At 33.7% G+C, this 5,637-nt stretch overlaps 1 long non-coding RNA gene across 1 annotated transcript; it reads left to right on the forward strand.

Annotated features, from left to right (window-relative positions):
* Positions 1-640: 640 nt before the first annotated feature.
* On the forward strand, positions 641-1,687 carry LOC149536254 (uncharacterized). The gene is made up of 3 exons (XR_016357929.1): positions 641-911; positions 1,039-1,152; positions 1,324-1,687. It is a non-coding gene; the product is annotated as an uncharacterized LOC149536254 (long non-coding RNA).
* The last annotated feature ends 3,950 nt before the right edge of the window (positions 1,688-5,637 follow it).

Below are 5,637 nucleotides of genomic sequence, written 5' to 3' on the forward strand. Positions count from 1 at the left end.
TTTGATTTTCGCCTCTTCTCTTTCATGGCCAAATGCTACTCAACGAGTGTTATCGAAACTAAATAGAACAATTGTTTACCCTATCATGTCTATTGAAAGGCCTCTTGTTTGCCTCTTTTTCTTTGCAGTCGTTAAAAGACTTGAAGGAGCTCAAACATTTGGACACTGAAATGAATGGGCATGCTTTTGATCCTGAAAAACATGTTGATGAATTACGTCCAGTTAGAGTCAAAGAACAACGGATGAGCAATTTGATGCAGTCCATTCTTGTGGTTGCCTATGTTGGTGTCATGCCTGTTATAAAAAAGATCCCTACATCAGTATTGTGGGGCTATTTTGCTTACATGGCAATAGAGAGTTTACCTGGTAATCAATTTTGGGAGAGGTTCCTTATATTATTCATTGCACCATCATGGAGATATAAGTGAGTCTTAAACATCTTTAGTTCATTTTTCTTTGGTTTTGTTCATTCCTTTGGCTTCTTACTATTTGTTTTAACATGCTAACTCATGAAAGGTTTGCCTGAAATGAGATTAAAATTCATCAATTTTTAAATCTAAAATTTTATGTGCTTTTCATTTAACATAATAAATGGTTATGAAAAACTAAACTCTTTGAAATGACTTCTTTGCAGAGTACTTTAGGATGTACATGCTTCATTTCTTGAAATAGTACCATTCAAGACTATTGCTAAATTTACATTGTTACAGTTTGTTTACTTATTGTTATGCTTCGGTATTACAAAGATACCAATAGCAGGGATACTCTTCCCTCTTCCTTTCTTTTTGCTTATTTCAATCAGACAATATATTCTTCCAAAGCTATTTGAGCTTCAATACCTAAGTGAATTAGATGCAGCTGAATATGAAGAGAGTGAAGCCCTTACTCATCGCCAGAGTTTCAATTTTAGTGTAATTGCCTTAACTCTCAGAATCTTACATCAGTACAATCCTTTACTTCCTTTTCTTATTTTTGTCTCCAATATTGGATTCTCTTGTAAGTACTTATACTTTGGTTTCTCTTCACTGAAATATACAGGAGCGGCATCTTGATGTTACAAATATATTGGAAGGCATGAATGAGAATGTTGATGATGCTGAAATTTTGGATGAAATAACTACCAGGAGCCATTGTGAATTAAAACACCGACCTGTAAGATATGATTTGCTTTGGATTGTTTTTTCTTGAAAAATATGCCATAGATCATTTTCAGGATTAAAAAAGTGGCTTTAGAATCCATAGTAAGTGTGTGATGAAAAGTAGTTAGCAGCAAAACAGATTGAAATTTTAACTGATGGCTTGAACATGTTTTTCATTGAACAGATTCACACTGAGGATTAGAAGTGAATGAAATTAGGAAGTATGTTGAAATTGCAATTTGGGCCACAATTCAAGAATCTAGTGAGAGATATTGGTCTCTATAGACAATTCACACTGCATCTGCATCGACTTTAATCGTAATGTATCTAATACACATGTTAGAAACATGTTCCTTAAAGCAGCCTCTCTCTATTGAACTATGACAAATCAATTTCATCATTGATTTTTTAGATATCACTGAATATTGTTTCAGCACTATCCTTGCAATGAGAAAAGCCTCTCTACTGAAGCTTTTATTCCAAAGGGGGAGCTTTAATGTTGTTTTGTACTAATTACAAGTAAGAGCCCTATAAACAATAGGCTTGGTCCTTGATCAATCTGATGGATGCCAAGTCTCCGAACATTTGTTCTTTATTCTCATTTTCCATGAAATCTCACTTGAATTCTGTAATATTAAAACTATGCAAGTGTCATGTCACAAACATGCATTTATCATTCAAAATTTATGAACATTCTATTTGTGTTGCAATGACCCAGATAGATTTTGCAAGGCTTTTATGAAAAAACACAAAGTTATCTTATTTTCAAGCCATTAGAATGTTGTCAATACAAATGGTCTTCAAACTAAAAGATGATTGGAAATGGTCACATGTACATCAGGTTATATTATTATATTGTGTCCAATGGTACAACAGAGTTCGTTCTATCTAATGCTTGCCAATTGTGTAACAAACAACAATACAAAATTCTCACCAATTTTAATTGCAGATATTGTGAGGCTTATCTGGAGAAACATGCAGGAGTCATATTTTTGGGCCATCGTAAGGTTAATATAATCTGTTTTAAAAATAGTAAATGACTGGGAATGGTCACATGTACATCAGACTACTACAGTTGTGTTGTTCAATGCAAACAATTTTTGAAAACACAAAATGGTCGGCGATGGTCAAATGTACATCTGGGTCTATGGTATTATAGCACATCTGTGGTATAATAAAATTGGCTATAGTCAATGGTTGCCAATTGTGTATCTAACACTGCATTTTTGGTAGCCAGAAGATAATTTACATCTGGTATGGTTGTGTCTCCTCCCATTTTCTACTTCATATATATAATAATAATAATGATTGGTGAACAAAGGAGTAATGGGTTTGTTTGTTTTGCACCTTGCCATCATCCTCCTCTGAATGTTGCCCTTGGACCTTTCGCCACAAAGATCCCCATACAATATAGTTGGTCAAAAAAGCTCAATGTGTCGAGTTAGCCGATGCAGGTCTCTGCTCGGCCCTCTCAATGCCTCGAGTTCGCCTCAATGCCCCTCTCAATGCTGCTGAAGTCTCCCGTGCCCCTTTCCTTTTTGAAGAACCCTGTGTCGCATGATTTCTTTCAAATGAGGTTTTTTGGTTTTTTTTTCTCTTATATCTCGGTGGTGTCGCAATTGCAACGCCTTCCGTCGCAATTGCGACGGCATCGGGCTAAAATTGAAAAAAAAAGCCAAAAACACATTACCTTTTCTTGTCATCGCAAATTGACGCCTAATGTATTAGTGACATGTGAAGACTTAAGAAGAGATCTGTTGACCATTGAGATTGAGGATAATAACAAGATTCAATCATAGATAAGTGGAAACAGAACATTTAAAGAGCAAAGGAATAAGGTTTTGGGTAATGACAGCAAAAAAGGTTCACATTCAGAGATGGAAAATCAATCAAGTCTAATAAATTAAATCTTAAGAGAATTGGAAAACAAGGATCTAGAAGGAAAAGTTTGCAACAAGATTTCTGCTGCTCAAAATGCGGAAAAAAACATGGAGCAACTTGGGATTCAGATGAATCGGGAAGGTTTAAACTCACCTAAATGCGACAAAGTGAAAGGTAAAAGAGGAAGGAGATCTTTGAAGGAACTTAGGGAAGCGGATGGTCTCAACAGAGAACATCAAAAGATAGATCAGTTACTTAACAATGGGAAGCGGAAGTGCCTTCCTAAGGAGTCATGAAGATTACAACATGGAATGTTAGGGGATTAAATGCCCCTAGTAGAAAAAGGCTTTTAAAATGAAATCTTAAATCATTCGATTCTGAAATCATTTTATTATAGGAAATAAAATTAAATAAGCTAGAAGGAATTAAATTAGATAAAATTCTAGGTCTTTGGATTTATGTCCTTCAAGAGTCAATAGGTGCTTCAGGGGGTTTAGGACTCATTTGGAATCCTACAAAGGTTTCCTTAAATATTTTAAACGTTAATAAAAATTGGATCAGTGGTTGTGTCCAGAGTTTGAAATCAAACTAAAAGTTTATTCTAATTAATGTTTATGCTCCAATAAGTAATTTGGGGAAAAAAGTAGTTTGGGAAGAAATCAACGTATTTATGAATGATTTTAAGGATAGTCTATTCTTAGTAGGTGGAGATTTTAATACTATTCTAAATTTAGGTGAAAAAGTAGGTGGAATTCAACAAATCTCCCAATCATCCAAAGATTTTAAAGAATGGTGTGATGTTCATAACATGATTGACATTCCACTCATTAATGGGAATTTCACATGGAATAATAGGAGGAAGGATTTTGCTTACATTGCTGAAAAATTAGATAGGTTTTTCATTAAAGGTGATTTGCATGTAAACAATTTGAATATACAATCTTCCATTCTGCCAATTGTTGGGTTTGATCATTACCCAGTTAGATTTGAATTTTTGGAGCTACATAAACCTAATAGGAATCCATTTAAATGTGAAAAAAAATGTGATTTCTAGACCCCAGCTTTATAAATAATATAAAAGAATGGTGGGCACAAGGTAATTTTGAAGGTTCTAAGATGTTTATTTTCGTTTATAAAATGAAGGTGCTTAAGGAATGGATTCTTAGATGGAATAAAGAACACTTCAATAACATTTTTAAAGAAAAAATTGATATAGAAGAGAGACTAAAGGATTTAAATTTAGAAGCAATTAGGAAGGGTATGAATAATGATAGCTATTTGTTAGAAAAAGAATTACTAGCTAAACATGAGGATATATTATCCAAAGAGGAATTTTTTTGGAGACAAAAATTGTGAGAGAGATGGTTAGATGAGGGGGATTGGAACACAAAATTCTTCCACAATTCCACCTTATATAATAGAACTAAGAATAAAATATCCAATTTTAAAAGCCATTTGAGCATCTTAACTGATAAACCAAGTAAAATTGTGGAAACCTTTGTGGATCATTTCCATAAAATTTTAAACAATTATGAGGGGTTAAACAAAGAAGCTCAAGCTAATTTACTCAAAGTTATCCCTAAAATTGTTACAACCGGAGATAATAAGGTTTCAAATAAACTTATTACATTGGAAGAGGTTAGATCAATAGTCATTAATATGAACCCTAATAAATCCCCAGGTCCAGATGGTTTCTAAGCCTTCTTTTTTCAGAAATGTTGGGATATTATTGGTCTAGATCTTTGGAAAGATATTGAAGCTTCAAGAAATGATGGAGCTCTATTATTGAAAATCAACTATATTCTTACTCTAATTCCTAAAAAGGCAGAGCCTAAGACTCCAAGAGACTTCAAACCTATTGCTCTATGCAACATAGTTTACAAATTTTATTCTAAGATTCTAGCAAATAGATTAAAGGGTATCCTTCCAAAAATAATATCTGAGGAACATACAGGATTTGTTTCGAGTAGATCCATTCTCGATGGAATTCTTACCATCCAAGAAAAAATTTATTCTACCTAAAAGAACAAAGAGGCATGCATGTTCATGAAACTAGACATTCAAAAAGCCTATGACATGGTTGATTGGTGGTTCCTTTGTAAGGTTCTTGAAGCTTTCGATTTCTCTCTGTTGGTGTAAATATGTATTTACTATTTACACTTACTTAAGTTTACTTAGATTAATGCATATTTTATTATTTTTTATTACTCACCTAGGAGTATGCGTACTCTTGTGAGTTGTCATGTTGACAACACAAAAGTTTGCACTCTAATTATGCACATGTTGTCTACACTTAGGAGTTAGCACATTATTTGAGCACATGGTGTCTACAACATTCTAGACACCTCATCATGCTTATCTTCTTATTGTGGAAGATATGTGCTTAATTGTCATGTTTATCTGCTAGTACATTCTAGACACATTCTAGGTGCATCTTAGAGACCTTTATATACAGGCTCTCCTAGTGTGTATGTACATGCTTATACATGCTTTTGAATAGTAAGCATTATCATATTAATCATACTCTTTGGTCTATTGAGTGCTTGTGTTTGTGCTCCTTGACCTTGGGTGAATCTTGCCTTAAGGAAATTCTTATATGGTATCAGAACTATACCAA

This window comes from Cupressus sempervirens, chromosome 10, assembly GCF_028749045.1.
Source record: "Cupressus sempervirens isolate cs-2001-9-10 chromosome 10, ASM2874904v1, whole genome shotgun sequence".
NCBI lineage: Eukaryota > Viridiplantae > Streptophyta > Pinopsida > Cupressales > Cupressaceae > Cupressus > Cupressus sempervirens.